Genomic DNA, 24,546 nt, shown 5'->3' with positions numbered 1-24,546 from the left:
CAACACTTTGAAGGTCCACAGATTACAGAATGCCTCCAGATGTGCATCGGAAACTACTACTGGTCTTCCAGGGAACGATCAAAGCGTAGACTGTTTGAGACATTGATCCTATGGAGGAAAGTGCACATGGTGACAGTTGTATTCAATCCCGATGCAATTTCTGAGTTTCATCAACACTTTGATAGTCCACAGATTACAGAATGCTCCAGATGTGCATCGGAAACTACTACTGGTCTTCCAGGGAACAATCAAAGCGTAAAGTGTTTGAGACATTACTCCCATGGAGGAAAGTGCGCACGGTGACTGTTGTATTCAATCCCGATGAAATTTCTGTGTTTCATCAACAGTCTGATAGTCCACGGATTACAGAATGCTCCAGATGTGCATCGGAAACTACTACTGGACTTCCAGGGCACGATCAAAGCGTAGACTGTTTGAGACATACTCTTATGGAGGAGAGTACGCATGGTGATGGTTGTATTCAATCCCGATGCAATTTTAGTGTTTTATCAACACTCTAATAGTCCACAGATTACAGAATGCCTCCAGATGTGCATCGGAAACTACTACTGGACTTCCAGGGAACGATAAAAGTGTTGAATGTTTGAGACATTACTCTTATGGAGGAAAGTGCGCATGGTGACTGTTGTATTCAATCAAGATGTAAATTCTGTGTTTCATCAACACTTTGAAGTTGCACAGCTTTCAGAATGCCTCCAGATGTGAATCGGAAACTATTACTGGTCTTCCAGTTAACGATCAAAGCGTAGACTTTTTGAGAATTACTAACATGGAGGAAAGTGCGCATGGTAACTGTTGTATTCAATCCCGATGCAATTTCTGTGTTTCATCAACACTCAGATACCCCACAGATTACAGAATGCCTCCAGATGTGCATCGGTAACTACCACTGGTCTTCCAGGGAACGATCAAAGCGTAGACTGTTTCTGACATTACTAACATGGAGGAAGTGCGCATGGTGACTGTTGTATTCAATCCCGATGCAATTTCTGTGTTTCATCAACACTTTGAAGGTCCACAGATTACAGAATGTCTCCAGATGTGCATCGGAAACTACTACTGGTCTTCCAGGGAACGATCAAAGCGTAGACTGTTTGAGACATTACTCCCATGGACTAAAGTGCACATGGTGACTATTGTATTCAATCCCGATGCAATTTCTGTGTTTCATCATCACTCTGATAGTCCACAGATTACAGAATGCCTCCAGATGTGCATCGGAAACTAACACTGGTGTTCCAGGGAACGATCAAAGCGTAGACTGTTTCAGACATTACTAACATGGAGGAAAGTGCGCATGGTGACTCTTGTATTCAATCCCGATGCAATTTCTGAGTTTCATCAACACTTTGATAGTCCACAGATTACAGAATGCTCCAGATGTGCATCGGAAACTACTACTGGTCTTCCAGGGAACAATCAAAGCGTAAACTGTTTGAGACATTACTCCCATGGAATAAAGTGCGCACGGTGACTGTTGTATTCAATCCCGATGCAATTTCTGTGTTTCATCAACAGTCTGATAGTCCACGGATTACAGAATGCTCCAGATGTGCATCGGAAACTACTACTGGACTTCCAGGGCATGATCAAAGCGTAGACTGTTTGAGACATTACTCTTATGGAGGAGAGTGCGCATGGTGATGGTTGTATTCAAACCCGATGCAATTTTAGTGTTTTATCAACACTCTGATAGTCCACAGATTACAGAATGCCTCCAGATGTGCATCGGAAACTACTACTGGACTTCCAGGGAACGATCAAAACGTTGAATGTTTGAGACATTACTCTTATGGAGGAAAGTGCGCATGGTGACTGTTGTATTCAATCCCGATGTAATTTCTGTGTTTCATCAACACTTTGAAGGTCCACAGATTACAGAATGCCTCCAGATGTGCATCGGAAACTATTACTGGTCTTCAAGTTAACGATCAAAGCGTAGACTTTTTGAGAATTACTAACATGGAGGAAAGTGCGCATGGTAACTGTTGTATTCAATCCCGATGCAATTTCTGTGTTTCATCAACACTCAGGTACTCCACAGATTACAGAATGCCTCCAGATGTGCATCGGTAACTACCACTGGTCTTCCAGGGAACGATCAAAGCGTAGACTGTTTCAGACATTACTAACATGGAGGAAAGTGCGCATGGTGACTGTTGTATTCAATCCCGATGCAATTTCTGTGTTTCATCAACACTTTGAAGGTCCACAGATTACAGAATGTCTCCAGATGTGCATCGGAAACTACTACTGGTCTTCCAGGGAACGATCAAAGCGTAGACTGTTTGAGACATTACTCCCATGGACTAAAGTGCACATGGTGACTATTGTATTCAATCTCGATGCAATTTCTGTGTTTCATCAACACTCTGATAGTCCACAGATTACAGAATGCCTCCAGATGTGCATCGGAAACTAACACTGGTGTTCCAGGGAACGATCAAAGCGTAGACTGTTTGAGACATTACTAACATGGAGGAAAGTGCGGATGGTGACTGTTGTATTCAATCCCGATGCAATTTCTGTGTTTCATCAACACTTTGAAGGTCCACAGTTTACAGAATGCCACTAGATGTGCATCGGTAACTACTACTGGTTTTCCAGGGAACGATCAAAGCGTAGACTGTTTGGGACATTACTCCCATGGAGGAAAGTGCGCATGGTGACTGTTGTATTCAATCCCGATGCAATTTCTGTGTTTCATCAACAGTCTGATAACCCACAGAATACAGAAAGCCTTCAGATGTGCATCGGAAATTACTACTGGTCTTCCAGGGAACGATCAAAGCGTAGACTGATTGACACATTACTCCCATGGAGGAAAGTGCGCATGGTGACTGTTGTATTCAATCCCGATGCAATTTCTGTGTTTCATCAACACTCTGATAGTCGTCAGATTACAGAATGAATCCAGATGTTCATCGGTAACTACCACTGGTCTTCCAGGGAACGGTCAAAGCGTAGACTGTTTGAGACATTACTCCCATGGAGGAAAGTGCGCATGGTGTCTGTTGTATTCAATCCCGAGGCAATTTCTGTGTTTCATCAACACTTTGTAGGTCCACAGATTACAGAATGCCTCCAGATGTGCTTCTGATACTACTACTGGTCTTCCAGGGAACGATCAAAGCGTAGACTGTTTGAGAATTACTCCCATGGAGGAAAGTGCGCATGGTGTCTGTTGTATTCAATCCCGATGCAATTTCTGTGTTTCATCAACACTCTGATACTCCACAGATTACAGAATGCCTCCAGATATGCATCGGAAATTGCTACTGGTCTTCCAGGGAACGATCAAAGCGTAGACTGTTTGAGACATTACTCCCATGGAGGAAGGTGCACATGGTGACTGTTGTATTCAATCACAATGCAATTTCTGTGTTTCATCAACAGTCTGATAGTCCACGGATTACAGAATGCCTCCAGATGTACATCGGAAACTACTACTGGACTTCCAGGGAACGATCAAAGCGTAGACTGTTTGAGACATAACTCTTATGGAGGAAAGTGCTCATGGTGACTGTTGTATTCAATCCCGATGCACTTTTAGTGTTTCATCAACACTCTGATAGTCCACAGATTACAGAATGCCTCCAGATGTGCATCGGAAACTACTACTGGTCTTCCAGGGAACGATCAAATCGTAGACTGTTTGAGACATTACTCCCATGGACTAAAGTGCTCATGGTGACTATTGTATTCAATCCCGATGCAATTTCTGTGTTTCATCATCACTCTGATAGTCCACAGATTACAGAATGCCTCCAGATGTGCATCGGAAACTAACACTGGTGTTCCAGGGAACGATCAAAGCGTAGACTGTTTCAGACATTACTAACATGGAGGAAAGTGCGCATGGTGACTCTTGTATTCAATCCCGATGCAATTTCTGAGTTTCATCAACACTTTGATAGTCCACAGATTACAGAATGCTCCAGATGTGCATCGGAAACTACTACTGGTCTTCCAGGGAACAATCAAAGCGTAAACTGTTTGAGACATTACTCCCATGGAATAAAGTGCGCACGGTGACTGTTGTATTCAATCCCGATGCAATTTCTGTGTTTCATCAACAGTCTGATAGTCCACGGATTACAGAATGCTCCAGATGTGCATCGGAAACTACTACTGGACTTCCAGGGCATGATCAAAGCGTAGACTGTTTGAGACATTACTCTTATGGAGGAGAGTGCGCATGGTGATGGTTGTATTCAAACCCGATGCAATTTTAGTGTTTTATCAACACTCTGATAGTCCACAGATTACAGAATGCCTCCAGATGTGCATCGGAAACTACTACTGGACTTCCAGGGAACGATCAAAACGTTGAATGTTTGAGACATTACTCTTATGGAGGAAAGTGCGCATGGTGACTGTTGTATTCAATCCCGATGTAATTTCTGTGTTTCATCAACACTTTGAAGGTCCACAGATTACAGAATGCCTCCAGATGTGCATCGGAAACTATTACTGGTCTTCAAGTTAACGATCAAAGCGTAGACTTTTTGAGAATTACTAACATGGAGGAAAGTGCGCATGGTAACTGTTGTATTCAATCCCGATGCAATTTCTGTGTTTCATCAACACTCAGATACTCCACAGATTACAGAATGCCTCCAGATGTGCATCGGTAACTACCACTGGTCTTCCAGGGAACGATCAAAGCGTAGACTGTTTCAGACATTACTAACATGGAGGAAAGTGCGCATGGTGACTGTTGTATTCAATCCCGATGCAATTTCTGTGTTTCATCAACACTTTGAAGGTCCACAGATTACAGAATGTCTCCAGATGTGCATCGGAAACTACTACTGGTCTTCCAGGGAACGATCAAAACGTAGACTGTTTGAGACATTACTCCCATGGACTAAAGTGCACATGGTGACTATTGTATTCAATCTCGATGCAATTTCTGTGTTTCATCAACACTCTGATAGTCCACAGATTACAGAATGCCTCCAGATGTGCATCGGAAACTAACACTGGTGTTCCAGGGAACGATCAAAGCGTAGACTGTTTGAGACATTACTAACATGGAGGAAAGTGCGGATGGTGACTGTTGTATTCAATCCCGATGCAATTTCTGTGTTTCATCAACACTTTGAAGGTCCACAGTTTACAGAATGCCACTAGATGTGCATCGGTAACTACTACTGGTTTTCCAGGGAACGATCAAAGCGTAGACTGTTTGGGACATTACTCCCATGGAGGAAAGTGCGCATGGTGACTGTTGTATTCAATCCCGATGCAATTTCTGTGTTTCATCAACAGTCTGATAACCCACAGAATACAGAAAGCCTTCAGATGTGCATCGGAAATTACTACTGGTCTTCCAGGGAACGATCAAAGCGTAGACTGATTGACACATTACTCCCATGGAGGAAAGTGCGCATGGTGACTGTTGTATTCAATCCCGATGCAATTTCTGTGTTTCATCAACACTCTGATAGTCGTCAGATTACAGAATGAATCCAGATGTTCATCGGTAACTACCACTGGTCTTCCAGGGAACGGTCAAAGCGTAGACTGTTTGAGACATTACTCCCATGGAGGAAAGTGCGCATGGTGTCTGTTGTATTCAATCCCGAGGCAATTTCTGTGTTTCATCAACACTTTGTAGGTCCACAGATTACAGAATGCCTCCAGATGTGCTTCTGATACTACTACTGGTCTTCCAGGGAACGATCAAAGCGTAGACTGTTTGAGAATTACTCCCATGGAGGAAAGTGCGCATGGTGTCTGTTGTATTCAATCCCGATGCAATTTCTGTGTTTCATCAACACTCTGATACTCCACAGATTACAGAATGCCTCCAGATATGCATCGGAAATTGCTACTGGTCTTCCAGGGAACGATCAAAGCGTAGACTGTTTGAGACATTACTCCCATGGAGGAAGGTGCACATGGTGACTGTTGTATTCAATCACAATGCAATTTCTGTGTTTCATCAACAGTCTGATAGTCCACGGATTACAGAATGCCTCCAGATGTACATCGGAAACTACTACTGGACTTCCAGGGAACGATCAAAGCGTAGACTGTTTGAGACATAACTCTTATGGAGGAAAGTGCTCATGGTGACTGTTGTATTCAATCCCGATGCAATTTTAGTGTTTCATCAACACTCTGATAGTCCACAGATTACAGAATGCCTCCAGATGTGCATCGGAAACTATTATTGGTCTTCCAGGGAACGATCAATGCGTAGACTGTTAGAGACATTACTCCCATAGAGGAAAGTGCGCATGGTGACTGTTGTATTCCATCAAGATGCATTTTCTATGTTTCATCAACACTCTGATAGTCCACAGATTACAGAATGCCTCCAGATGTGCATCGGAAACTACTACTGGTCTTCCAGGGAACGATCAAAGCGTAGACTGTTTGAGACATTGCTCCCATGGAGGAAAGTGCACATGGTGACAGTTGTATTCAATCCCGATGCAATTTCTGTGTTTCATCAACACTTTGATACTCCACAGATTACAGAATGCCTCCAGATGTGCATCGGAAACTACTACTGGTCTTCCAGGGAACGATCAAAGCGTAGACTGTTTGAGACATTACTCTTATGGAGGAGAGTGCGCATGGTGACTGTTGTATTCAATCCCGATGCAATTTTAGTGTTTTATCAACACTCTGATAGTCCACAGATTACAGAATGCCTCCACATGTGCATCAGAAACTACCACTGGTATTCCAGGGAACAATCAAATTGTAAACTATTTGAGACATTACTTTCATGGAGGAAAGTGCGAATGGTGACTGTTGTATTCAATCCCGATGCAATTTTCTGTGTTTCATCCACTCTGTGATACTCCACAGATTACAGAATGCCTCCAGATGTGCATCGTAAACTACTACTGGTCTTCCAGGGAACGATCAAAGCGTAGACTGTTTGAGACATTACTCCAATGGAGGAAAGTGCGCATGGTGTCTGTTGTATTAAATCCCGATGCAATTTCTGCGTTTCATCAACACTCTGATACTCCACAGATTACGGAATGCCTCCAGATGTGCATCGGAAACTACTACTGGACTTCCAGGGAGCGATCAAAGCGTTGAATGTTTGAGACATTACTCTTATGGAGGAAAGTGCGCATGGTGACTGTTGTATTCAATCCCTATGTAATTTCTGTGTTTCATCAACACTTTGAAGGTCCACAGATTACAGAATGCCTCCAGATGTGCATCGGAAACTATTACTGGTCTTCCAGTTAACGATCAAAGCGTAGACTTTATGAGAATTACTAACATGGAGGAAAGTGCGCATGGTAACTGTTGTATTCAATCCCGATGCAATTTCTGTGTTTCATCAACACTCAGATACTCCACAGATTACAGAATGCCTCCAGATGTGCATCGGTAACTACCACTGGTCTTCCAGGGAAAGATCAAAGCGTAGACTGTTTCAGACATTACTAACATGGAGGAAAGTGCGCATGGTGACTGTTGTATTCAATCCCGATGCAATTTCTGTGTTTCATCAACACTTTGAAGGTCCACAGATTACAGAATGTCTCCAGATGTGCATCGGAAACTACTACTGGTCTTCCAGGAAACGATCAAAGCGTAGACTGTTTGAGACATTACTCCCATGGACTAAAGTGCACATGGTGACAGTTGTATTCAATTGCGATGCAATTTCTGAGTTTCATCAACACTTCGATAGTCCACAGATTACAGAATGCCTCCAGATGTGCATCGGAAACTACTACTGGTCTTCCAGGGAACGATCAAAGCGTAAAGTGTTTGAGACATTACTCCCATGGAGGAAAGTGCGCACGGTGACTGTTGTATTCAATCCCGAGGCAATTTCTGTGTTTCATCAACACTTTGAAGGTCCACAGATTACAGAATGCCTCCACATGAGCATCGGAAACTACTACTGGACTTCCAGGGAACGATCAAAGCGTAGACTGTTTGAGACATTACTCTTATGGAGGAAAGTGCGCATGGTGACTGTTGCATTCAATCCCGATGCAATTTTAGTGTTTCATCAACACTCTGATAGTCCACAGATTACAGAATGCCTCCAGATGTGCATCGGAAACTATTATTGGTCTTCCAGGTAACGATCAAAGCGTAGACTGTTTGAGACATTACTCCCATGGAGGAAAGTGCGCATGGTGACTGTTGTATTCAATCAAGATGCATTTTCTGTGTTTCATCAACCCTCTGATAGTCGACAGATTACAGAATACCTCCAGATGTGCATCGGAACTAACACTGGTCTTCCAGGGAACAATCAAAGCGTAGACTGTTTGAGACATTACTAACATGGAGGTAAGTGCGCATGGTGACTGTTGTATTCAATCCCGATGCAATTTCTGTGTTTCATCAACAATTTGAAGGTCCACAGATTACAGAATGCCTCCAGATGTGCATTGGAAACTACTACTAGTCTTCCAGGGAACGATCAAAGGGTAGACTGTTTGAGACATTGCTCCCATGGAGGAAAGTGCACATGGTGACAGTTGTATTTAATCCCGATGCAATTTCTGAGTTTCGTCATCACTTTGATAGTCCACAGATTACAGAATGCCTCCAGATGTGCATCGGAAACTACTACTGGTCTTCCAGGGAACGATCAAAGCGTAAACTGTTTGAGACATTACTCCCATGGAGGAAAGTGCGCACTGTGACTTTTGTATTCAATCCCGATGCAATTTCTGAATTTCCTCAACAGTCTGATAGTCCACGGATTGCAGAATGCGTCCAGATGTGCATCGTAAACTACTACTGGACTTCCAGGGAACGATCAAAGCGTAGACTGTTTGAGACATTACTCTTATGGAGGAGAGTGCGCATGGTGTCTGTTGTATTCAATCCCGATGCAATTTCTGTTTCATAAAGTCTCTGATACTCCACAGATTACATAATCTCTCCAGATGTGCATCGGCAACTACTACTGGTCTTCCAGGGAACGATCAAAGCGTTGAATGTTTTAGACATTACTCTTATGGAGGAAAGTGCGCATGGTGACTGTTGTATTCAATCCCGATGTAATTTCTGTGTTTCATCAACACTTTGAAGGTCCACAGATTACAGAATGCCTCCAGATGTGCATCGGAAACTATTACTGGTCTTTCAGTTAACGATCAAAGCGTAGACTTTATGAGAATTACTAACATGGAGGAAAGTGCGCATGGTAACTGTTGTATTCAATCGCGATGCAATTTCTGTGTTTCATCAACACTCAGATACTCCACAGATTACAGAATGCCTCCAGATGTGCATCGGTAACTACCACTGGTCTTCCAGGGAACGATCAAAGCGTAGACTGTTTCAGATATTACTAACATGGAGGAAAGTGCGCATGGTGACTGTTGTATTCAATCCCGATGCAATTTCTGTGTTTCATCAACACTTTGAAGGTCCACAGATTACAGAATGTCTCCAGATGTGCATCGGAAACTACTACTGGACTTCCAGGAACCGATCAAAGCGTAGACTGTTTGAGACATTACTCCCGTGGACTAAAGTGCACATGGTGACAGTTGTATTCAATTGCGATGCTATTTCTGAGTTTCATCAACACTTCGATACTCCACAGATTACAGAATGCCTCCAGATGTGCATCGGAAACTACTACTAGTCTTCCAGGGAACGATCAAAGAGTAGACTGTTTGAGACATTGCTCCCATGGAGGAAAGTGCACATGGTGACAGTTGTATTTAATCCCGATGCAATTTCTGAGTTTCGTCATCACTTTGATAGTCCACAGATTACAGAATGCCTCCAGATGTGCATCGGAAACTACTACTGGTCTTCCAGGGAACGATCAAAGCGTAAACTGTTTGAGACATTACTCCCATGGAGGAAAGTGCGCACTGTGACTGTTGTATTCAATCCCGATGCAATTTCTGTGTTTCCTAAACAGTCTGATAGTCCACGGATTGCAGAATGCGTCCAGATGTGCATCGTAAACTACTACTGGACTTCCAGGGAACGATCAAAGCGTAGACTGTTTGAGACATTATTCTTATGGAGGAGAGTGCGCATGGTGTCTGTTGTATTCAATCCCGATGCAATTTCTGTGTTTCATAAAGTCTCTGATACTCCACAGATTACATAATCTCTCCAGATGTGCATCGGCAACTACTACTGGTCTTCTTGGGAACGATCAAAGCGTAGACTGTTTGAGACATTACTCCCATGGAGGAAAGTGTGCATGGTGACTGTTGTATTCAATCCCGATGCAATTTCACTTTTATCAACACTCTGATAGTCCTCAGAATACAGAATGCCTCCAGATGTGCATCGGAATCTACTACTGGTCATCCAGGGAACGATCAAAGCGTCGACTCTTTAGACATTACTCCCATGGAGGAAAGTTCGCATAGTGACTATTGTATTCAATCCCGATGTAATTTCTGTGTTTCATCAACACTTTGAAGGTCCACAGATTACAGAATGCCTCCAGATGTGCATCGGAAACTAACACTGGTCTTTCTGGGAACGATCAAAGCGTAGACTGTTTCAGACATTACTAACATGGAGGAAAGTGCGCATGGTGACTGTTGTATTCAATCCCGATGCCATTTCTGTGTTTCATCAACACTTTGATACTCCACAGATTACAGAATGCCTCCAGATGTGCATCGGAAACTACTACTGGTCTTCCAGGGAACGATCAAAGCGTAGACTGTTTGAGACATTGCTCCCATGGAGGAAAGTGCACATGGTGACAGTTGTATTCAATCCCGATGCAATTTCTGAGTTTCATCAACACTTTGATAGTCCACAGATTTCAGAATGCCTCCAGATGTGCATCGGAAACTACTACTGGTCTTCCAGGGAACAATCAAAGCGTAAACTGTTTGAGACGATACTCCCATGGAGGAAAGTGCGCATGGTGACTGTTGTATTCAATCCCGATGCAATTTTAGTGTTTCATCAACACTCTGATAGTCCACGGATTACAGAATGCTCCAGATGTGCATCGGAAAATACTACTGGACTTCCAGGGAACGATCAAAGCGTAGACTGTTTGAGACATTACCCTTATGGAGGAGAGTGCGCATGGTGACTGTTGTATTCAATCCCGATGCAATATTAGTGTTTTATCAACACTCTGATAGTCCACAGATTACAGAATGCCGCCACATGTGCATCAGAAACTACCACTGGTATTCCAGGGAACAATCAAAGTGTAAACTATTTGAGACATTACTTTCATGGAGGAAACTGCGAATGGTGACTGTTGTATTCAATCCCGATGCAATTTTCTGTGTTTCATCAACTCTCTGATACTCCACAGATTACAGAATGCCTCCAGATGTGCATCGGAAACTACTACTGGTCTTCCAGGGAACGATCAAAGCGTAGACTGTTTGAGACATTACTCCCATGGAGGAAAGTGCGCATGGTGTCTGTTGTATTAAATCCCGATGCAATTTCTGCGTTACATCAACACCCTGATATTACACAGATTACAGAATGCCTCCAGATGTGCATCGGAAACTACTACTGGACTTCCAGGGAACGATCAAACCGTTGAATATTTGAGACATTACTCTTATGGAGGAAAGTGCGCATGGTGACTGTTGTATTCAATCTCGATGTAATTTCTGTGTTTCATCAACACTTTGAAGGTCCACAGATTACAGAATGCCTCCAGATGTGCATCGGAAACTATTACTGGTCTTCCAGTTAACGATCAAAGCGTAGACTGTTTCAGACATTACTAACATGGAGGAAAGTGCGCATGGTGACTGTTGTATTCAATCCCGATGCAATTTCGGTGTTTCATCAACAATTTGAAGGTCCACACATTACAGAATGTCTCCAGATGTGCATCGGAAACTACTACTGGTCTTCCAGGAAACGATCAAAGCGTAGACTGTTTGAGACATTACTCCCATGGACTAAAGTGCACATGGTGACAGTTGTATTCAATTGCGATGCAATTTCTGAGTTTCATCAACACATCGATAGTCCACAGATTACACAATGCCTCCAGATGTGCTTCGGAAACTACTACTGGTCTTCCAGGGAACGATCAAAGCGTAAAGTGTTTGAGACATTACTCCCATGGAGGAAAGTGCGCACGGTGACTGTTGTATTCAACCCTGAGGCAATTTCTGTGTTTCATCAACACTTTGAAGGTCCACAGATTACCGAATGCCTCCACATGTGCATCGGAAACTACTACTGGACTTCCAGGGAACGATCAAAGCGTAGACTGTTTGAGACATTACTCTTATGGAGGAAAGTGCGCATGGTGACTGTTGCATTCAATCCCGATGCAATTTTAGTGTTTCATCAACACTCTGATAGTCCACAGATTACAGAATGCCTCCAGATGTGCATCGGAACTAACACTGGTCTTCCAGGGAACAATCAAAGCGTAGAATGTTTTAGACATTATCTTCATGGAGGAAAGTGCGCATGGTGACTGTTGTATTCAATCCCGATGCAATTTCTGTGTTTCATCAACACTTTGAAGGTCCACAGATTACAGAATGCCTCCAGATGTGCATCGGTAACTACTACTAGTCTTCCAGGGAACGATCAAAGAGTAGACTGTTTGAGACATTGCTCCCATGGAGGAAAGTGCACATGGTGACAGTTGTATTTAATCCCGATGCAATTTCTGAGTTTCGTCATCACTTTGAAAGTCCACAGATTACAGAATGCCTCCTGATGTGCATCGGAAACTACTACTGGCCTTCCAGGGAACGATCAAAGCGTAAACTGTTTGAGACATTACTCCCATGGAGGGAAGTGCGCACTGTGACTGTTGTATTCAATCCCGATGCAATTTCTGTGTTTCCTCAACAGTCTGATAGTCCACGGATTGCTGAATGCGTCCAGATGTGCATCGTAAACTACTACTGGACTTCCAGGGAACGATCAAAGCGTAGACTGTTTGAGACATTACTCTTATGGAGGAGAGTGCGCATGGTGACTGTTGTATTCAATCCCGATGCAATATCTGTGTTTCATAAAGTCTCTGATACTCCACAGATTACATAATCTCTCCAGATGTGCATCGGCAACTACTACTGGTCTTCCTGGGAACGATCAAAGCGTAGACTGTTTGAGACATTACTCCCATGGAGGAAAGTGTGCATAGTGACTGTTGTATTCAATCCCGATGCAATTTTACTTTTATAAACACTCTGATAGTCCACAGAATACAGAATGCCTCCAGATGTGGATCGGAAACTACTATTGGTCTTCCAGGGAACGATCAAAGCGTCGACTCTTTGAGACATTACTCCCATGGAGGAAAGTTCGCATAGTGACTATTGTATTCAATCCCGATGTAATTTCTGTGTTTCATCAACACTTTGAAGGTCCACAGATTACAGAATGCCTCCAGAAGTGCATCGGAATCTATTACTGGTCTTCCAGGGAACGATCAAAGCGTAGACTTTTTGAGAATTACTAACATGGAGGAAAGTGCGCATGGTGAATGTTGTATTAAATCCCGATGCAATTTCTGTGTTTCATCAACACCCAGATACTCCACAGATTACAGAATGCCTCCAGATGTGCATCGGAAACTACTACTGGTCTTCCAATGAACGATCACAGCGTAGACTGTTTGAGAATTACTCCCATGGGGGAAAGTGCGCATGGTGTCGGTTGTATTCAATTCCGATGCAATTTCTGTGTTTCGTCAACACTCTGATACTCCACAGATTACAGAATGCCTCCAGATGTGCATCGGAAACTATTATTGGTCTTCCAGGGAACGATCAAAGCATAGACTGTTAAAGACATTACTCCCATGGAGGAAAGTGCGCATGGTGACTGTTGTATTCAATCAAGATGCATTTTCTGTGTTTCATCAACCCTCTGATAGTCCACAGATTACAGAATACCTCCAGATGTGCATCGGAAACTACTAATAGTCTTCCAGGAAGCGATCAAAGCGTAGACTGTTTGAGACATTACTCTTATGGAGGAGAGTGCGCATGGTGACTGTTGTATTTAATCACGATGCAATTTCTGTGTTTCATCAACTCTCTGATACTCCACAGATTACATAATCTCTCCAGATGTGCATCGGAAACTACTACTGGACTTCCAGGGAACGATCAAAGCGTTGAATGTTTGAGACATTACTCTTATGGAGGAAAGTGCGCATGGTGACTGTTGTATTCAATCCCGATGCAATTTCAGTGTTTCATCAACACTTTGAAGGTCCACAGATTACAGAATGCCTTTAGATGTGCATCGGAAACTACTACTAGTCTTCCAGGGAACGATCAAAGAGTAGACTGTTTGAGACATTGCTCACATGGAGGATAGTGCACATGGTGACAGTTGTATTTAATCCCGATGCAATTTCTGAGTTTCGTCAACACTTTGATAGTCCACAGATTACAGAATGCCTCCAGATGTGCATCGGAAACTATTATTGGTCTTCCAGATAACGATCAAAGCATAGACTGTTAGAGACATTACTCCCATGGAGGAAAGTGCGCATGGTGACTGTTGTATTCAATCAAGATGCATTTTCTGTGTTTCATCAACCCTCTGATAGTCCACAGATTACAGAATACCTCCAGATGTGCATCGGAAACTAACACAGGTCTTCCAGGGAACAATCAAAGCGTAGACTGTTTGAGACATTACTAACATGGAGGAAAGTGCGCATGGTGACAGTTGTATTCAATCCCGATGCAATTTCTGTGTTTCATCAACACTTTGAAGGTCCTCAGATTACAGAATGCCTCCAGATGTGCATCGGAAACTACTACTAGTCTTCCAGGAAGCGATCGAAGCGTAGACTGTTTGAGACATTATTCTTATGGAGGAGAGTGCGCATGGTGACTGTTGTATTCAATCACGATGCAATTTCTGTGTTTCATCAACTCTCTGATACTCCACAGATTACATAATCTCTCCAGATGTGCATCGGAAACTACTTCTGGTCTTCATGGGAACGATCAAAGCGTAGACTGCTTGAGACATTACTCCCATGGAGGAAAGTGTACATGGAGACTGTTGTATTCAATCCCGATGCAGTTTTACTTTTATCAACACTCTGATAGTCCACAAAATACCGTATGCCTCCAGATGTGCATCGGAAACTACTACTGGTCTTCCAGGGAACGATCAAAGCGTTGAATGTTTGAGACATTACTCTTATGGAGGAAAGTGCGCATGGTGACTGTTGTATTCAATTCCGATGCAATTTCTGTGTTTCATCAGCACTTTGAAGGTCCACAGATTACAGAATGAATCCAGATGTGCATCGGAAACTATTACTGGTCTTCCAGGGGACGATCAAAGCGTAGACTTTTTGAGAATTACTAACATGGAGGTAAGTGCGCATGGTGACTGTTGTATTCATTATCGATGCAATTTCTGTGTTTCATCAACACTCAGATGCTCCACAGATTACAGAATGCCTCCAGATGTGCATCGGTAACTACCACTGGTCTTCCAGGGAACGATCAAAGCGTAGACTGTTTGATACATTACTCCCATGGAGGAAAGTGCGCATGGTGACTGTTGTATTCAATCAAGATGCATTTTCTGTGTTTCATCAACCCTCTGATAGTCGACAGATTACAGAATACCTCCAGATGTGCATCGGAAACTAACACTGGTCTTCCAGGGAACAATCAAAGCGTAGACTGTTTGAGACATTACTAACATGGAGGAAAGTGCGCATGGTGACAGTTGTACTCAATCCCGATGCAATTTCAGTGTTTCATCAACACTTTGAAGGTCCACAGATTACAGAATGACTCCAGATGTGCATCGGAAACTACTACTAGTCTTCCAGGAAACGATCAAAGCGTAGACTGTTTGAGACATTACTCTTATGGAGGAGAGTGCGCATGGTGACTGTTGTATTCAATCACGATGCAATTTCTGTGTTTCATCAACTCTCTGATACTCCACAGATTACATAATCTCTCCAGATGTGCATCGGAAACTACTTCTGGTCTTAATGGGAACGATCAAAGCGTAGACTGCTTGAGACATTACTCCCGTGGAGGAAAGTGTGCATGGTGACTGTTGTATTCAATCCCGATGCAATTTTACTTTTATCAACACTCTGATAGTCCACAAAATACAGAATGCCTCCAGATGTGCATCGTAAACTACTACTGGTCTTCCAGGGAACGATCAAAGCGTCGACGCTTTGAGACATTACTATAATGGAGAAAAGTTCGCATGGTGACTATTGTATTCAATCCCGATGCAATTTCTGTGTTTCATCAACACTTTGAATGTCCACAGATTACAGAATGCCTCCAGATGTGCATCAGAAACTATTACTGGTCTTCCAGGGAACGATCAAAGGGTAGACTTTTTGAGAATTACTAACATGGAGGAAAGTGCGCATGGTGACTGTTGTATTCAATCCCGATGCAATTTCTGTGTTTCATCAACACTCAGATACTCCACAGATTACAGAATGCCTCCAGATGTGCATCGGAAACTAACACTGGTCTTCCAGCGAACCATCAAAGCGTAGACTGTTTGAGACATTACTAACATGGAGGAAAGTGGGGATGGTGACTGATGTATTCAATCCCGATGCAATTTCTTTGTTTCATCAACACGTTGAAGGTCCACTGATAACAGAATGATTCCAGATGTGCATCGGATACTACTACTGGTCTTCCAATGAACGATCAAAGCGTAGACTGTTTGAGAATTACTCCCATGGGGGAAAGTGCGCATGGTGTCTGTTGTATTCAATCCCGATGCTATTTCTGTGTTTCATCAACACTCTGATACTCCACAGGTTACAGAATGCATCCAGATGTGCATCGGAAACTACTACTGGATTTCCAGGGAACGATCAAAACGTTGAATGTTTGAGACATTACTCTTATGGAGGAAAGTGCGCATGGTTACTGTTGTATTCAATTCCGATGCAATTTCTGTGTTTCATCAGCACTTTGAAGGTCCACAGATTACAGAATGAATCCAGATGTGCATCGGAAACAATTACTGGTCTTCCAGGGGACGATCAAAGCGTAGACTTTTTGAGAATTACTAACATGGAGGAAAGTGCGCATGGTGACTGTTGTATTCAATCCCGATGCAATTTCTGTGTTTCATCAACACTCAGATACTCCACAGATTACAGAATGCCTCCAGATGTGCATCGGTAACTACCACTGGTCTTCCAGGGAACGATCAAAGCGTAGACTGTTTGAGACATTACTCCCATGGAGGAAAGAGCGCATGGTGACTGTTGTATTCAATCAAGATGCATTTTCTGTGTTTCATCAACCCTCTGATAGTCGACAGATTACAGAATACCTCCAGATGGGCATCGGAAACTAACACTGGTCTTCCAGGGAACAATCAAAGCGTAGACTGTTTGAGACATTACTAACATGGATCAAAGTGCGCATGGTGACTGTTGTATTCAATCCCGATGCAATTTCTGTGTTTCGTCAACACTTTGAAGGTCCACAGATTACAGAATGCCTCCAGATGTGCATCGGAAACTACTACTAGTCTTCCAGGGAACGATCAAAGAGTAGACTGTTTGAGACATTGCTCAAATGGAGGAAAGTGCACATGGTGGCAGTTGTATTTAATCACGATGCAATTTCTGAGTTTCATCAACACTTTGATAGTCCACAGATTACAGAATGCCTCCTGATGTGCATCGGAAACTACTACTGGTCTGCCAGGGAACGGTCAAAGCGTAAACTGTTTGAGACATTACTCCCATGGAGGAAAGTGCGCACTGTGCCTGTTGTATTCAATCCCGATCCAATTTCTGTGTTTCATCAACAGGCTGATAGTCAACGGATTTTAGAATGCCTCCAGAAGTGCATCAGAAACTACTACTGGACTTCCAGGGAACGATCAAAGCGTTGACTTTTTGACAATTACTAACATGGAGGAAAGTGCGCATGGTGACTGTTGTATTCAATCACGATGCAATTTCTGTGTTTCATCAACATTCAGATACTCCTCAGATTACAGAATGCCTCCAGATGTTCATCGTAAACTAACACTGGTCTTCCAGGGAACGATCAAAACATAGACTGTTTGAGACATTACTAACATGGAGGAAAGTTTCGATGGTGACAGTTGTATTAAATCCCGATGCAATTTCTTTGTTTCATCAACACTTTGAAGGTCCACAAATTACAGAATGATTCCAGATGTGAATCGGAAACTACTACTCGTCTTCCAGGGAACGATCAAAGCGTAGACTGTTTTACAATTACTCCCATGGAGGAAAGTGCGCATGGTGTCTGTTGTATTCAATCCCGATGCAATTTCTGTGTTTCATCAACACTCAGATACTCCACAGATTACAGAATGCCTCCAGATGTGCATCGGTAACTACCACTGGTCTTCCAGGGAACGATCAAAGCGTAGACTGTTTGAGACATTACTCCCATGGAGGAAAGTGCGCATGGTGACTGTTGTATTCAATCAAGATGCATTTTCTGTGTTTCATCAACCCTCTGATAGACGACAGATTACAGAATGCCTCCAGATGGGCATCGGAAACTAACACTGGTCTTCCAGGGAACAATCAAAGCGTAGACTGTTTGAGACATTACTAACATGGAGGAAAGTGCGCATGGTGACTGTTGTATTCAATCCCGATGCAATTTCTGTGTTTCATCAACACTTTGAAGGTCCACAGATTACAGAATGCCTCCAGATGTGCATCGGAAATTACTACTAGTCTTCCAGGGAACGATCAAAGAGTAGACTGTTTGAGACATTGCTCAAATGGAGGAAAGTGCACATGGTGACAGTTGTATTTAATCACGATGCAATTTCTGAGTTTCATCAACACTTTGTTAGTTCACAGATTACAGAATGCCTCCTGATGTGCATCGGAAACTACTACTGGTCTTCCAGGGAACGATCAAAGCGTACACTGTTTGAGACATTACTCCCATGGAGGAAAGTGCGCACTGTGCCTGTTGTATTCAATCCCGATCCAATTTCTGTGTTTCATCAACAGGCTGATAGTCCACGGATTGCAGAATGCCTCCAGATGTGCATCAGAAACTACTACTGGACTTCCAGGGAACGATCAAAGCGTAGACTTTTTGAGAATTACTAACATGGAGGAAAGTGCGCATGGTGACTGTTGTATTCAATCACGATGCTATTTCTGTGTTTCATCAACATTCAGATACTCCTCAGATTACAGAATGCCTCCAGATGTGCATCGGAAACTATTACTGGTCTTCCAGGGAACGATCAAAACGTAGACTGTTTGAGACATTACTAACATGGAGGAAAGTTTCGATGGTGACTGTTGTATTAAATCCCGATGCAATTTCTTTGTTTCATCAACACTTTGAAGGTCCACAGATTACAGAATGATTCCAGATGTGCATCGGAAACTACTACTGGTCTTCCAGGGAACGATCAAAGCGTAGACTGTTTTAGAATTACTCCTATGGAGGAAAGTGCGCATGGTGTCTGTTGTATTCAATCCCGATGCAATTTCTGTGTTTCATCAACCCTCTGATAGTCGACAGATTACAGAATACCTCCAGATGTGCATCGGAAACTACTACTGGTCTTCCAGGGAACGATCAAAGCGTAAACTGTTTGAGACATTACTCCCATGGAGGAAAGTGCGCACTGTGACTGTTGTATTCAATCCCGATGCAATTTCTGTGTTTCCTAAACAGTCTGATAGTCCACGGATTGCAGAATGCGTCCAGATGTGCATCGTAAACTACTACTGGACTTCCAGGGAACGATCAAAGCGTAGACTGTTTGAGACATTATTCTTATGGAGGAGAGTGCGCATAGTGTCTGTTGTATTCAATCCCGATGCAATTTCTGTGTTTCATAAAGTCTCTGATACTCCACAGATTACATAATCTCTCCAGATGTGCATCGGCAACTACTACTGGTCTTCTTGGGAACGATCAAAGCGTAGACTGTTTGAGACATTACTCCCATGGAGGAAAGTGTGCATGGTGACTGTTGTATTCAATCCCGATGCAATTTCACTTTTATCAACACTCTGATAGTCCTCAGAATACAGAATGCCTCCAGATGTGCATCGGAATCTACTACTGGTCATCCAGGGAACGATCAAAGCGTCGACTCTTTAGACATTACTCCCATGGAGGAAAGTTCGCATAGTGACTATTGTATTCAATCCCGATGTAATATCTGTGTTTCATCAACACTTTGAAGGTCCACAGATTACAGAATGCCTCCAGATGTGCATCGGAAACTAACACTGGTCTTTCTGGGAACGATCAAAGCGTAGACTGTTAGAGACATTACTCCCATGGAGGAAAGTGCGCATGGTGACTGTTGTATTCACTCAAGATGCATTTTCTGTGTTTCATCAACCCTCTGATAGTCGACAGATTACAGAATACCTCCAGATGTGCATCGGAACTAACACTGGTCTTCCAGGGAACAATCAAAGCGTAGAATGTTTTAGACATTATCTTCATGGAGGAAAGTGCGCATGGTGACTGTTGTATTCAATCCCGATGCAATTTCTGTGTTTCATCAACACTTTGAAGGTCCACAGATTACAGAATGCCTCCAGATGTGCATCGGTAACTACTACTAGTCTTCCAGGGAACGATCAAAGAGTAGACTGTTTGAGACATTGCTCCCATGGAGGAAAGTGCACATGGTGACAGTTGTATTTAATCCCGATGCAATTTCTGAGTTTCGTCATCACTTTGAAAGTCCACAGATTACAGAATGCCTCCTGATGTGCATCGGAAACTACTACTGGCCTTCCAGGGAACGATCAAAGCGTAAACTGTTTGAGACATTACTCCCATGGAGGGAAGTGCGCACTGTGACTGTTGTATTCAATCCCGATGCAATTTCTGTGTTTCCTCAACAGTCTGATAGTCCACGGATTGCTGAATGCGTCCAGATGTGCATCGTAAACTACTACTGGACTTCCAGGGAACGATCAAAGCGTAGACTGTTTGAGACATTACTCTTATGGAGGAGAGTGCGCATGGTGACTGTTGTATTCAATCCCGATGCAATATCTGTGTTTCATAAAGTCTCTGATACTCCACAGATTACATAATCTCTCCAGATGTGCATCGGCAACTACTACTGGTCTTCCTGGGAACGATCAAAGCGTAGACTGTTTGAGACATTACTCCCATGGAGGAAAGTGTGCATAGTGACTGTTGTATTCAATCCCGATGCAATTTTACTTTTATAAACACTCTGATAGTCCACAGAATACAGAATGCCTCCAGATGTGCATCGGAAACTACTATTGGTCTTCCAAGGAACGATCAAAGCGTCGACTCTTTGAGACATTACTCCCATGGAGGAAAGTTCGCATAGTGACTATTGTATTCAATCCCGATGTAATTTCTGTGTTTCATCAACACTTTGAAGGTCCACAGATTACAGAATGCCTCCAGATGTGCATCGGAATCTATTACTGGTCTTCCAGGGAACGATCAAAGCGTAGACTTTTTGAGAATTACTAACATGGAGGAAAGTGCGCATGGTGAATGTTGTATTAAATCCCGATGCAATTTCTGTGTTTCATCAACACCCAGATACTCCACAGATTACAGAATGCCTCCAGATGTGCATCGGAAACTACTACTGGTCTTCCAATGAACGATCACAGCGTAGACTGTTTGAGAATTACTCCCATGGGGGAAAGTGCGCATGGTGTCGGTTGTATTCAATTCCGATGCAATTTCTGTGTTTCGTCAACACTCTGATACTCCACAGATTACAGAATGCCTCCAGATGTGCATCGGAAACTATTATTGGTTTTCCAGGGAACGATCAAAGCATAGACTGTTAAAGACATTACTCCCATGGAGGAAAGTGCGCATGGTGACTGTTGTATTCAATCAAGATGCATTTTCTGTGTTTCATCAACCCTCTGATAGTCCACAGATTACAGAATACCTCCAGATGTGCATCGGAAACTACTAATAGTCTTCCAGGAAGCGATCAAAGCGTAGACTGTTTGAGACATTACTCTTATGGAGGAGAGTGCGCATGGTGACTGTTGTATTTAATCACGATGCAATTTCTGTGTTTCATCAACTCTCTGATACTCCACAGATTACATAATCTCTCCAGATGTGCATCGGAAACTACTACTGGACTTCCAGGGAACGATCAAAGCGTTGAATGTTTGAGACATTACTCTTATGGAGGAAAGTGCGCATGGTGACTGTTGTATTCAATCCCGATGCAATTTCAGTGTTTCATCAACACTTTGAAGGTCCACAGATTACAGAATGCCTTTAGATGTGCATCGGAAACTACTACTAGTCTTCCAGGGAACGATCAAAGAGTAGACTGTTTGAGACATTGCTCACATGGAGGATAGTGCACATGGTGACAGTTGTATTTAATCCCGATGCAATTTCTGAGTTTCGTCAACACTTTGATAGTCCACAGATTACAGAATGCCTCCAGATGTGCATCGGAAACTATTATTGGTCTTCCAGATAACGATCAAAGCATAGACTGTTAGAGACATTACTCCCATGGTGGAAAGTGCGCATGGTGACTGTTGTATTCAATCAAGATGCATTTTCTGTGTTTCATCAACCCTCTGATAGTCCACAGATTACAGAATACCTCCAGATGTGCATCGGAAACTAACACAGGTCTTCCAGGGAACAATCAAAGCGTAGACTGTTTGAGACATTACTAACATGGAGGAAAGTGCGCATGGTGACAGTTGTATTCAATCCCGATGCAATTTCTGTGTTTCATCAACACTTTGAAGGTCCTCAGATTACAGAATGCCTCCAGATGTGCATCGGAAACTACTACTAGTCTTCCAGGAAGCGATCGAAGCGTAGACTGTTTGAGACATTATTCTTATGGAGGAGAGTGCGCATGGTGACTGTTGTATTCAATCACGATGCAATTTCTGTGTTTCATCAACTCTCTGATACTCCACAGATTACATAATCTCTCCAGATGTGCATCGGAAACTACTTCTGGTCTTCATGGGAACGATCAAAGCGTAGACTGCTTGAGACATTACTCCCATGGAGGAAAGTGTACATGGAGACTGTTGTATTCAATCCCGATGCAATTTTACTTTTATCAACACTCTGATAGTCCACAAAATACCGTATGCCTCCAGATGTGCATCGGAAACTACTACTGGTCTTCCAGGGAACGATCAAAGCGTTGAATGTTTGAGACATTACTCTTATGGAGGAAAGTGCGCATGGTGACTGTTGTATTCAATTCCGATGCAATTTCTGTGTTTCATCAGCACTTTGAAGGTCCACAGATTACAGAATGAATCCAGATGTGCATCGGAAACTATTACTGGTCTTCCAGGGGACGATCAAAGCGTAGACTTTTTGAGAATTACTAACATGGAGGAAAGTGCGCATGGTGACTGTTGTATTCATTATCGATGCAATTTCTGTGTTTCATCAACACTCAGATGCTCCACAGATTACAGAATGCCTCCAGATGTGCATCGGTAACTACCACTGGTCTTCCAGGGAACGATCAAAGCGTAGACTGTTTGATACATTACTCCCATGGAGGAAAGTGCGCATGGTGACTGTTGTATTCAATCAAGATGCATTTTCTGTGTTTCATCAACCCTCTGATAGTCGACAGATTACAGAATACCTCCAGATGTGCATCGGAAACTAACACTGGTCTTCCAGGGAACAATCAAAGCGTAGACTGTTTGAGACATTACTAACATGGAGGAAAGTGCGCATGGTGACAGTTGTACTCAATCCCGATGCAATTTCAGTGTTTCATCAACACTTTGAAGGTCCACAGATTACAGAATGACTCCAGATGTGCATCGGAAACTACTACTAGTCTTCCAGGAAACGATCAAAGCGTAGACTGTTTGAGACATTACTCTTATGGAGGAGAGTGCGCATAGTGACTGTTGTATTCAATCACGATGCAATTTCTGTGTTTCATCAACTCTCTGATACTCCACAGATTACATAATCTCTCCAGATGTGCATCGGAAACTACTTCTGGTCTTAATGGGAACGATCAAAGCGTAGACTGCTTGAGACATTACTCCCGTGGAGGAAAGTGTGCATGGTGACTGTTGTATTCAATCCCGATGCAATTTTACTTTTATCAACACTCTGATAGTCCACAAAATACAGAATGCCTCCAGATGTGCATCGTAAACTACTACTGGTCTTCCAGGGAACGATCAAAGCGTCGACGCTTTGAGACATTACTATAATGGAGGAAAGTTCGCATGGTGACTATTGTATTCAATCCCGATGCAATTTCTGTGTTTCATCAACACTTTGAATGTCCACAGATTACAGAATGCCTCCAGATGTGCATCAGAAACTATTACTGGTCTTCCAGGGAACGATCAAAGCGTAGACTTTTTGAGAATTACTAACATGGAGGAAAGTGCGCATGGTGACTGTTGTATTCAATCCCGATGCAATTTCTGTGTTTCATCAACACTCAGATACTCCACAGATTACAGAATGCCTCCAGATGTGCATCGGAAACTAACACTGGTCTTCCAGCGAACCATCAAAGCGTAGACTGTTTGAGACATTACTAACATGGAGGAAAGTGGGGATGGTGACTGATGTATTC

The sequence above is a fragment of the Schistocerca gregaria genome, chromosome X (genome assembly GCF_023897955.1).
Source record: "Schistocerca gregaria isolate iqSchGreg1 chromosome X, iqSchGreg1.2, whole genome shotgun sequence".
Classification (NCBI taxonomy): domain Eukaryota; kingdom Metazoa; phylum Arthropoda; class Insecta; order Orthoptera; family Acrididae; genus Schistocerca; species Schistocerca gregaria.
This window is presented reverse-complemented; position numbering follows the sequence as displayed.